Below are 13,090 nucleotides of genomic sequence, written 5' to 3'. Positions count from 1 at the left end.
ATCAGTTAATACTTGAAGGAAAAATATCACTGAAGAATAATATTCAAGAATGGGGTTTTTTTGTTTGTAATTGTCTACTCCCCATATTAAAACCATGGAAGCTAGCTCTGGTTTTCATTCCCAAGTGCTACTGTATTTTTTTTTAATGAAAAGCTTTACCAATCTATGAAAACAACAAAATGTAAATCTAAATATATCCCAATAGCCTCAAACTTTCTTCTCAGATATATATACACAAACTCTTTATGCAGAATCTGAATTAGACAAAGCTGTTATCTTGGCACACTTGTGGTCTTCATAAAATCTATTTACTATTTTTATTTTCATCCTTGAGATTCAACTGAATGAATTCTTCTTACATTAAGATCAGATCCTTGTGGCCAAACAAAAGGGTTAGTTTTAAATGTAAATAAAGGAAAAAATGAAATGGGAAGATAAAGATTACAGCAGAATTATGTTTAATGATTTTAATTAGTTATGGATTAATTAGTTTCATGGCTTGCTTTAAGTAGTTTTGCTTGCACTACAATATTAAGTAGTATGTGTGTGAGGATTAGAATATAATAAAAAAAGTAGTTTTATATATATATCTCTCTCTCTCTCTCTCTCCAGTTAAGGAAGTAAGGGTACATCGCAATATAAGAATGAAAGAACAGACTATTAAAAATAAAGGAACAAATAACTGGAAGGTTTATGAAGATGAGGTTAGGAACAGGGAAGATTGCATTCCAGAGTCTCAACATAAGCCACACTTGGATCAAAAATGCATAGCCCACGTCCCACTACCCTCCACCTTCCATGAAGGTTCACTACCTACTTGGTCATGTATTGAGATATTATAAACAGGAAAGAAAAAGACAACTACTGTGCCCCTTCCACCTTTTTTCCCTCGAGGGTTTCATCGTGTGGACCTGGAAGATCTTGGCACAGTCTCACAGTATACTCTAAAAAAACTAATTCCTCTTGCAACTGCAGTACTTGGGACTCAAGTTACAGCATGCATGACGCTGCCAAATATAATTGAAAAATTTCTGCAGTTTCTTCCAGATTAACTCATCTTTTTACATCTACATTTATAAATACACATTAAGATCTGTGACTAATATTAAGTAGTACTTTGAAAATACTTTTTTTCTTCATACACATACCTGAGTATTTGTTTTTATAAGCACACCTTATACCTAGGCAGCATTGACATGGCAAAAATGTATGAATAATAAATGGTGACTTATTTACTACAGTACTAAAATCCCACCAATGACAAAAATCTGTGAGCTCTGAACACTGCCAAGATCTACTACTGTATAAATACAGGGACAATTGATGTCATTAAGCAACTAAATTTCCCTGAAATAGATTACATTGAATTTACAATAGAATGATGGCTATGGCAACTTCTAGTACAAAAATGATTTTATTAAAGATATGAGCCTCTATACAAATGTATTCTGAATAAATATCTGGTATATAAGAACGTACTTGAAACAGTATTGTTTATAAAACATGTGAAATCAGATTAATACCACTAATTAAGATGCCAACAATACTTTAATAGGAAAATACTTTTCAAAACAAGTAACTTCTATACCTTGGTAAACTTCTTGTTATATAGTATTTTATCAGCCTCATTTTAACTATCACTCCTCTTTTGGTTTTTGTCATGTTTAAAGATTACTAGAAGTTATAAATTCAGAAAGTTTTCCTTAACTTTCCAGTTCCATAACTTCTCTAAACTTAGGATTTTCTTTCTCGATTCATCTTTTGCTGTCCAAGTATATTACATTAAAGCAATTGAATCTTGATGTTATTTAACAAATTTTTTCGCAACCTAAAATATAATTTATTTTCAAAACCTAAAATTTTGATTTTTCTTAAGATATTCAGAGCTTAGGAATGGTAAGTGACTTCTGCCTATTTCCTGGTTCATCTAATGAGTCCACTATCAAATGAACTGCTTTGGCAATTTCCAAGCAACTTTTTAGGTCAAAGATACCGAATCAGAAAAAAAAAAGTTTAGGTAAATTCTCTGTATGCAAAATTGTTTAAAGAATCTTTGCTATGTTTCTTTAGAACATTATTATTACTTATTTAATGAGTTCTGTTAGTGAAGTTCTGTGCCTTGTTTTAAAGAAAGAGACTGAAGGAACAACTCTTATTTCAGACCTTAAAAAATGAGCAAAAAACTTATCAATCATTTTAGCAAAATGCCACTGCCACAAAACAAATCCATTTTTATACTGTAGTTAAATTATCGGTGGGTAGATGGGGGGTTAACTACACCAAAGATAACAGGCACTAAAGCTCAAAGATATAACTGAAACCTGAATGCACATATCCATTATATCTGTTAATTATTACACCATTTCTTAATTTGCGGAAAGGTGCTCTATTCGTAATAGCCAATGAAAGCCTAGCTTTTTATCTCTGAAATGGTCAGAGTCTGATTGACGGGTCAATGATCTATTAAAAAACAGTAACTACATCAGCAAGTTTTACATTTGCAAGACACTGCAACTAAAGTTTAATATACCTATTACAAGAAATACATTATGGTACATAGTGTATTTCCCCCAACCTAAACAGGAAGACAGGAATTCTAAATTTAAAGGTTTTTAAAATGAGCAACTATGTCATTAACAGTTTGTTAATCTCTAGTGATTTGCTACACATAGGACAAAATTAAAAGTAGCTTTAAAAATCCTCTTCCAACAGTCAAATACTCTAGGAATGTTGTGTGATGCTACATACATGGCCTTAAATTACCTTTAAAATACCTTAGAAGTATTCATTACTTTTATTCCATATTTCACTATTCATTAATAGTATTCACTCACCATGATAATCACTTGAACATCAGGGCAAGGTAATTTAAAGAGGGTGACACAGCTTCAGCTTCCTATCACTCCTGAATATTAATGGAAATTAGATGCCTAATTCCCTGTTTTTAAAAGTTACATCCAAATAGAGTTTCAAGTCTTTAATTAAGCCCTATATACTGAAAGTAAACCACACTAATTCCACTTCTGGGTAAGTTTCTTTATGTCTGTTATACACTACAGCTTCAAGCTATAAATAAAATTACAGAAATAACAGACAGCAATGCATCAGAAGACAAAGGATTAGAGCAACATAATGCAGCTTCTTTTCCCCTCTGGAATTCTCATACATCCTCAACACTAAAGTTTTTTGGGGAAAAAACAGTATATTCTTTTAACTTGCAGCTGTGATTTGGGTACAGCTTGGTGATGAACATCCTAACCTGTAAGCAGTTAATAACCTGATTCCTACGATATGCAAAAGCAGTTATATTGCCCTTTACCTGCTGAAAAGCTGGCAGTGTAGATAACAAATACACAAAGCAGGATATTCTTTAAATTCTAAATTAACTTCTACTGTGAGCTTCCCTCTCCCTCATTCGCCCACTTGATTTTACACTTCTATCTGTAGTATAAACGACTGTTTCACCGACCTTACACCAGAAGAAACAGTTATTAATAGCTACCTTCGAAGTATTTACTTTCAGTTCAATTCAAGCTCTAGGGTTGTTTGGTTGGGATTTTTTTACAACAGTTCATCCCATATGATGGTAGAGTAGAAAACCTACTAAGACACTTGCCAACCAAAGGAAAAATAGAAATAAACCTCCGGATGAAAATTCTGATTACATCACAGGAAACTCTTCTGGCACTTTTACCATGCTGCTCTAATTTTCTGCCAAAATTCAACTTTGCCTTTTTAAAAGCCAGGTACTGCAGTGGTACAATAACCTTGGAAAACTGAAGAAACAGCAAGCAGTGTAGTAACAGTTTTGTACTCTTAGAATCTGAAACAACTCCACGATGAAGTGATGAACACATTACATAGCTTGCACAAGTTGCAAGCAAGGAGAAGGATGATCTTTATGCCAACAACTCATGCTGGCACTGCAAGTGACTCAAAATACCAGCAACAGCACCTATCCACCAAATCAATAAGAAGCTTGGTCCAAATATACATACGTATTAAGAGGAAATCCAATGAAAAATAAAAACTGCCAGAAGAAATCAAGCTAAGCAACTCATAGCTGAAGCAATCTTATACTTTACGTAAGAGTGAGGGATGTATCATATGGGCTTAATAGAAGATTGTACCTGTAAGTGAATGGCAGCTTACGAGATTTAAGTGGATTGCTTTAGACTAGGCTAGTGGGACCTAACAAGAAGTCAACAGAATACGCATGTGGGAGAAAGTACATGTACATATGGGCAACTGGGGAAATGGATGGGATAGGTAATTACAGGTCTTATTTTTGTCATCCTTTGTTCAGCGATGGTCACAATAACTAAATACCTTCTAGCTACAATTTAGCTAAATACCTTTTAATACAATATTTCAGACAAAGACTGTAGTCACATCTGTAACTGACCTGTTTAACCAAGAGTAATATTACTCCAAGATGGTTATTTGGCTCACATAATAAAGTAATGTTTCCGGAATACTGTGCACAGAGGCAGCTGTTGACCAGACACAGTGGTATAACAAGAAACCTTCTAGTCAATATCTAAATTTATGAAAATCACAAGCCTTCATTTGCCTACAACAGTACTTGTAATAATTAGTACAAGTTACCTCTAAATGCTATCTGGATATAGATTATTATTGACCAGAGAGTCCTTTAGTACTTATTATTTACACTAAATAGCAGCAATGCCAACCCATTCAGTATTTAGTTCTTGTCGCTGGCTATCACAAGAAGACTACGATACCATTTGGCCTCAAGACAGGTACAGCTGGATTACAAATGCATAAAAGCTGTATTCAGCAATATAGAAACATAAAACATGTATCCAAACTTTTTTCTTACCTGCAGCACCTTCAGTAACAAAATGCTTTTTTGAACATGAAACACCTATGATTTAGGCTTTGCAATAAAAACCTTCCAAAATACTCCTGCAGCATAAGCAGGGCGATCAATAATTTAAACCAAAATCAGTGTTTTGAGAAGTTCCATACAGTCCGAAACTTTTCAAAAGTTAAATCAAAATACTGAATAAAAGGCTAGAAACACTAAGCTGTTCTTCATAACTATTACTGAACTATTAAAATAAGGCAAGCAGCAAATGACAGCGCTAACATTTAATGTGTACCTAGTTGCCTGCAGGATCAAGGCCTGTGGTTTCTAAAGCTGTGCTCTAAAAGGAAAATATTTTCCGTGATCTGGAATGAAGACATTTCTTCTTTAAATACAAGCTTGGATCATATGGAGGCATCTACTCAGCAGTTGCATCAGCCATTTTACTTTAAAAGGATTATTTATTAGAACCAAATGATCCAAAAATCTGAACATTGACAATACATTTTCAATTCAGCCACTGAGATGGTCTTCATTGTGTTTGAAAATTGGAGTAAAGGTAGTAGGTTTTTGTGATTAACTTGATAATTCTTTCCTCACTGCCTTTGTGCCTTGCAAGATCTCCTTTTAAGTAAATGCTATTTATTGATTTTTGTTTTGCAATACATAAAAACACATAATTAAGGAGATATGAACATACAGTGGCTGTTACAAACAGAAGAAGTTAAAAGTTCTGAAGAACAGTGACCTTTTGAGTAGGAGAGAAAGATAAAGGTAAAAGGTCAAAGATACACAAAAGTACTGTGCGTGTTTTGTTGAAGAACACTCATTCCCCAAACCCTTATTTTTGAGAACTATTTAAACAATGAAACTGCTATACCTTCTGTCAAAAAAAATATTCTTCCAGATATTTCTGCATATTCAAAAAACTCACATTAGTGACATAATCACAGCTTTTTTAAGAAAAATTATAAAGTCTGCAGAAAGTTATCCGCAGGTATCATTACCAATGAAAATCTTTTTTAGGACTTAAATCTTCTGGTAAACTGAGGCTGATAAAACAATACAGGATCCAAGATAAAAGTGAGGCAACTGGTCAAAGAGATATGATTGTAGTGGCCCTATTTCCATCAGATTAACTGCCTATAGATTTGTTTTATTAGGATCAGAAGATAAAACCCCAAGATATGAGGCTAACACCAGCTTTTATTTTCTTCTTGTAAAAGTCTTTTCTGTTTTCTTAAACTGAACTTTTTGACCAATCAGGAAGAGACCTTTTTTTTCTAAACTGAGCAACAATTCACTGTGGTTTGACTGAATGGATTTCTGTAAAATCTATTTCCAGAACAGCAAATACCTTTCAGCTTGACTCAGTAAGGCAAATGCCAGACCATCACTACGATATTGTGCAACAGGCATTATAATACTAACCAAGTACATCTTCCTGCACAAATCCAGCATATTTCTCAAAAAAAAAAAAAAGATTCTTATTTACTCTCCAATCATGTAAACTGGTATTTCACATTATGAAGGTTATTGGAATCCATCTTCCACAACAATTACATACATCACTGGGATTAACTGGTTAGAGCACACAGATAGCCAGAGTCAAAGGCTGCTCTCTCAATTACAGTTGCTTTAGCAGCTTGGGAAAAAGAATTTACTCCCCCATATTGTATGTGGCTTCCACACTGCAACAGAGAAAATTATTTAAACACAAAGCCACCACTATTATTTTCTCACCTTTACAAAAGCCTCACTCAAAAAAGATGATTTTATAACAAAAAACTGGATGTCGACTGCATATTCATAGACAAAAATGGGATATCATCAATGTTTTGGACAACAGCTATAGGTAAGACTGTGCTTTTGTACTGTGTGAGACAGGGTGTTGAAAAGGTATCATAAGTTTACTTAGGTGGGATAAATCAGTAATCTACTAGTGTTAGTAAAATGCCTTTCACTCTCCACCACAGTGGATATGTTAGCAGTAGACTTTAATAAACGTCACACTTCCTCTTGCATTTAAGGCAAATGTGGTATTTTTTTCATTTCTCAGCATAGCTAAACAATTCAAGTTAGATGTCCGTTAACTAAAAACAACCAGCCACTCACTCGAAGTCATACTAGGAGCATACAGGTCATCACTAGATCAAGACATGCTCCAAGGCTGTGCAAAACTAGACACTACATAAGCAGCTCCAGAAGAAGCCAGATGGCATACAAGCCCACAAGACCTCTTTAGATCAATAGCTCAATCAGGAGTTCATTTATCTCCTCACTGTTCATGCAGGATCTCTCCAGAAGAGCAAATATTTAACCTTCCTGTAAACAGAAACAACAGCAAGTATTTTTTGACAGGACTGAACAATGGCACCAGACCTCTTCTATTCTTTCCCCACCCTGAGCCACATTCTGCACATTTTATCTGTTTCTGTAATATGCAACTACATCCTTCATGTGGTAGTATATTTTTGTGAGGTTCAAAGTAACTGTCAATCTGATATACTAAATAGCTGATCTCCCTGATACTTTAATGTCTCAGGAAGATGAAACCTGGCTTCATTTTCTATAAATCTGAAGTCTCAAAAGGGAAGTTCATAACACATGCTTCTGATGTGAGCATAGTATTTTAAACAAAACCCTTGACAGACGTTAAACTATATGACAGTACTGACTTATATCCAAATCTCTAGTATTTCTGTGATTCTGTGATTCTGTGTGATTTCAGTTCTTGGAAAAGGTAAAGAAATTTCAAGGTTATTTTATGATCTTCCTGTTGTACACACCACACACACTCCCCAAGAACACACCTCAGCCTTAACAACTGAAAAATATATGCTCTTTTGTCTAGAAGTTGAGAGGTTTAAGATTTTTCCAGAGATAAAGCTCCCTTAAGAAAATATAACCTTCAGACTTCGATCAGGCTGGCTCCGTACAACAGTGAATACCACTACAAAGATCACAGCTGGTTCACTGCACACACTTGCTCCTTATTGTGGCTACAGAAGCAACACATCTACCAACTTCTTTATAGAAGTGTATGTATCAGCCAAGCAAATGCTTTTTCACAGGTATTATGGCTAAGGAGTAAAGCTCTTATTTTACTAGAGCACTGCAGAAAGATAAAAATTTCAGAGTATTTTAAGCTAGTGAAAACTACAGCAAAACTTCTGAAAATAGAAGGAAAGTTTTAAAGTGCATTAGGACTTACCTAGCAAAAAATTAAGATATGATACATAAAGGAAATTCGTATTAGCTTTTTAATATATAAGCCTTTACATTTCAATGGTTTAGATAGATGTTAGTTTAGCAAACTGGTTAAGCTTTAACAGAGAACAGGTGACACTGACTATCAACACAGCTGACTGAGCCAAAGGTGCCTTTTAGATGCAAATTTCCCTATTTCAGAGAGGTAACCTTTCTTCAGAGAAAAGGCAGTACTCTAGATGACCAATCTTACCACCAAACTATGTTGACAAAACCAACAATATAAGAACATGAAGGAACCATGAAATTTTCAGTTGTGTAACTTTCCAAGCTCCTGAAGTATGAAGAGTTAAGGATAGAAACTGAAGAGGTTTATCCATTTATCTTCACACAGAAGCTGCTCCAAGCTGAAGTAAAACTATAAATTGCTTCCGAGTATAATTCAATATAATCACAGAATCAACCAGGTTGGAAGAGACCTCTGGAATCATAGAGTCCAACCGTTGCCCTTACACCACCCTGTCAACTAGACCATGGCACTAAGTGCCATGTCCAGTCTTTTCTTAAACACATCCAGAGATGGTGACTCCACCACCTCCCTGGGCAGCCCATTCCAATGGATAATAACCCTTTCTGAAAAGAAATTCTTCCTGATGTCCAACCTGAACCTCCCCTGGCGAAGCTTGAGGCTGTGCCCTCTTGTCCTATCACTAGTTGCCCGGGAGAAGAGGCCGACTCCCACTTCACTACAACCTCCCTTCAGGTAGTTGTAGACTGCAATAAGGTCACCTCAGAGCCTCCTCTTCTCCAGGCTAAACAACCCCAGCTCCCTCAGCCATTCCTTGTAGGTCAGACCCTCCAGACCCTTCACCAGCTTGGTCGCCCTCCTCTGGACTCGCTCCAACACCTCAACATCTTTCTTGAAGTGCGGGGCCCGGAACTGGACACAGCATTCAAGATGCGGCCTCACCAGTGCCGAGTAGAGAGGGACAATCACTTCCCTAGACCGGCTGGCTACACTATTCCTAATAGAGGCCAGGATGTCATTGGCCTTCTTGGCCACCTGGGCACACTGCTGGCTCATGTTTAGCAGGCTGTCGATCAGCACCCCCAGGTCTCTTTCTGCCGGGCCGCTTTCTAACCACTCTTCCCCCAGCCTGTAGAGCTGCATGGGGTTGTTGTGGCCCAAGTGTAAGACCCAGCACTCGTTCTTGTTGAACCTCATGCCGTTGGTCTCAGCCCATCTATCTAACCTGTCCAAATCCCTCTGTAGGGTCTTCCTACCCTCCAGCAGATCGACACTCCCACACAGCTTGGTGTCATCTGCAAATTTACTGAGGGTGCACTCAATCCCTACGTCTAGATCATCTATAAAGATATTGAACAGCACCGGCCCCAGAACTGAGCCCTGGGGAACACCGCTAGTGACCGGCCGCCAGCTGGACTTTGCCCCATTCACCACCACTCTCTGGGCTCGGCCATCCAGCCAGTTTTTAACCCATTTAAGAGTCCACCCATCCAAGCCCCGGGCAGCCGGTTCGTCCAGGAGGATGCTGTGGGAGACAGTGTCGAATGCCTTACTGAAGTCTAGATAGACTACATCCACAGCCCTGCCCTCATCTACTAAGCGGGTCACTTGGTCATAGAAGGAGACCAGGTTGGTCGAGCAGGACCTGCCTTTCATGAATCCATGTTGGCTGGCCCCGATGCCCCGATTGTCCTGCATGTGCCGTGTAATGGCACTCAGGATGATCTGTTCCATCACCTTGCCTGGCACCGAGGTCAGGCTGACAGGCCTATAGTTCCCTGGATCATCCTTCCGACCCTTCTTGTAGATGGGCGTTACATTTGCTAATTTCCAGTCAGCTGGAACTTCTCCAGTTAACCAGGGCTGCCAGTAGATAATCGAGAGTGGTTTGGCAAGTTCATTTGCCAGTTCCTTCATTACTCTGGGGTGAATCCCATCCGGGCCCATAGCCTTGTGGGTGTCCAACTGGCACAGCAGGTCACTAACCGTCTCCTCCTGGATCATGGGAGGTTCACACAGCCCCCCGTCCCTAACTTCAGGCTCTGGGGGCCGAGTGTCCTGAGGAAAGACTAGAGGAAAGACTAGAGATTTAACAAATGCTCAACTCATAGTTTACTTAATACCTTGTGTACTGGAACTGTAATCCTGTTTGCAAATACAATTTTTTTCTGTCTGCCAAATGTTGCAAGTTCTACGCTTGATTTTTACTATGATAGAAACAATGACTGATAGTGTACACAAGGCCAATGTGGCTACTACTGTACTAGCATAATTTTTATCCACACAACAACATAAGTTGTTATACAAAGCTAAAATCACCGTAGTCTTCAGAAAAATATTTTAAAACACACCAGTAGGAAGTCTTCATATAAAACAGAAATGGCAGTGTCAATGTTAGAAATGTATCTTTTTAAGAAGAGTTCTGTTTAATGCCCCAATACACAAATGAGTTCGGTACTAAAGTAGCTCTGAACAGTCTTCCATAATCTGCCCTTATTTTATGTCAACTGACATACTTTTACAGAAAGACAGTTACACCTATGTGTGACTCATGGCACTTCAGCATCATGTGCACACAGGTGAATTTTACCTTCTGTAAAGACCTGAAAGAGGAAAATTATAGGTAAAATAAATTATGATTAATGTAGGGAGGTGAAGAAATACAGGAAACCTGCTATCCATTCCATATCAAACTATGCTACGTATTTAGCTAATGATTTCAGTAACTCCAGATTTTACTTGCTTGTGTTAGGAAGCACATGGAATTTAAATAATCGGCTATTGTAGTACTGAGCATATAGCAGGTAATGAGTAAATACACACTGGTTTTGTCCTTCCCATAAATTTCACATTAAGATCTGTTTATATGAGCTTACTTTAAAAGATTAAAATTAGCAGATAAAGCAGAAAACCAAAAAGCTATTACATTAAACTTATGACCTATTATCTTTCTCCAGAGATTAGTAATCTTTACAACTGACCAGAGAGAGGCATTCAAAAAGCAGTACAGTTTGTTCTATCTTAGCTAATGTTCTGAGCTACCTGACATCTCATTACAAGAACTATACTAATGTTTACACTATACATATAAAGCTTTATCTTGCAGCTAAAACTAATATACCATCCAAATTAGTGGCAGTTTAGGCGCCACGAGCCCATAACAACAAGCATTAAGTGAAGCACGGCAACATTTCGTGTCAGCCATCATGAAACACCGGAGCAGAAGAAAAATTTAAGCGATACATAAAAAATACATAAAAACCAAACTGCTAAGTTATCACATTTGTCAGCACAAATCTAAAAAGCAACAAATGGAGATTCAGTTTATGTATGGAAATCAGATTAAAAAATAATTGAAGGTATCTTCCCCAAAATAAAGATAGTGTTCATTCATTAAATACAACATCTTCAGTGACAAGTGAGAACTAAAACATTAACATGTTAACTGAAAGCTTTTCTCAACAGGAACTTGTATGACATTACAATACATTATACAATATTTTACGAACTGCAGTTCTCAACAGAAAACCATGCAAAAAACTGAATAGTCAGATCACAGCAAGAAAAAAAATTAGTAAGTGATAGTGTATAGAAGGAAGGCTTTAATCTTCACAACATAAGCAAGAGCAAGTACTTGATTTGATGAAGCTGGGAAGAAAAACATCCAAAGCAGTGTCCATTTAAATTGTATTCCTCATTAAAAAAAGGCAAATCTAGAAGAGGGAAAAGGTAACATAGAATCACAGAATTAATCAGGTTGGAAGAGACCTCTGGGATCATCGAGCCCAACCATTGCCCTGACACCACCCTGTCAACTAGACCATGGCACTAAGTGCCATGTCCAGTCTTTTCTTAAACACATCCAGGGATGGTGACTCCACCACCTCCCTGGGCAGCCCGTTCCAATGTCTAATGACCCTTTCTGAGAAGAAATGCTTCCTAATGTCCAACCTGAACCTCCCCTGGCGAAGCTTAAGGCTATGTTCTCTTGTCCTATCGTTAGTTGCCTGGGAGAAGAGGTCAACTCCCACTCCACTACAACCTCCCTTCAGGTAGCTGTAGACTGCGATCTAATGTATAAAAGAATTACAAACTGTGTAGTCACATTCTGTAGCTGATCTGACATTCTCAGCAAAAAGGCACAATCATATCTACACTGGCACATTCCCAAAGAACTCATGCCAATCCCAGTATCTATTTCCTTTATTTGTTGAGTAATTTCACCTTACTTTGCATTTTAGAAATTTTTATAACCAAATATAGTCACAGGTCAAGTTATATTACCTTCTCTTCACCTGTCATCGTCCAGTTTGCTGGATGAAGACTTGCTGAAAGACTGATTTTTTTTCAGACACATTAAGCACATGGTGTGGAAATAACAGAAATAAAATCTGCTGGAAAAACACATATGTAATGTATTTGACAATCACTCCCTTTATCCAAACTAATACATTAAAGTAGCTTACGGATGCAGCCATAGATAGTATTTGTTATTCCAAGAAAACTTCGACTTATTTCTTTAACACTAATCTCTACGGATTCTTTCAATCCAACAGAATCTGGAAAATCCAACTGCTATTTTTCATTATCTTCAACATAAAATGAATGAACTGTAGTTAGAGCTCACTGTTTCTGTTCCTAACAAGGAAAAAACTGAGTAAATTTAATATGCCCTGATAAAGCATAAACATTCAAGACAATAAGTATTTTACTTATCACTTAGAAGACAATCTAAGACTTTCCTGTATTTCTTGAGAGAACCTAAGTTTGACAGGAAAGAAAAACTGTATCAGTTTAGTAGAAAAGCAAATTCCATATGTTTCTCACTGAGAATAAATACTGTCCACACTCTGTAATTTCTGACCTTTATTCATTCAGATATGAGGACCATACAAGTTTGCATAACCAGCTCAGTTCCAAATGATACTTAATGTATTTGTCCTCCCCATGCCTTTAAGAAGTAGGGAACAAATTATCATCTGTTTTTCTTATGGGAACTGAGGCTAGGAAAGATGAAGTAA

At 37.1% G+C, this 13,090-nt stretch overlaps 1 protein-coding gene across 3 annotated transcripts in view; it reads right to left on the bottom strand.

Moving 5' to 3' along the window:
- Positions 1-13,090, bottom strand: part of SHLD2 (shieldin complex subunit 2) — a 41,768-nt gene that overhangs the window by 19,539 nt on the left and 9,139 nt on the right. The gene's annotated exons all lie outside the window — the stretch shown is intronic.

The sequence above is a fragment of the Nyctibius grandis genome, chromosome 4 (genome assembly GCF_013368605.1).
Source record: "Nyctibius grandis isolate bNycGra1 chromosome 4, bNycGra1.pri, whole genome shotgun sequence".
Lineage (NCBI taxonomy): Eukaryota > Metazoa > Chordata > Aves > Nyctibiiformes > Nyctibiidae > Nyctibius > Nyctibius grandis.
Note: the sequence above shows the minus strand (reverse complement) of the source record. Positions and strands in the feature narration are given on the sequence as shown.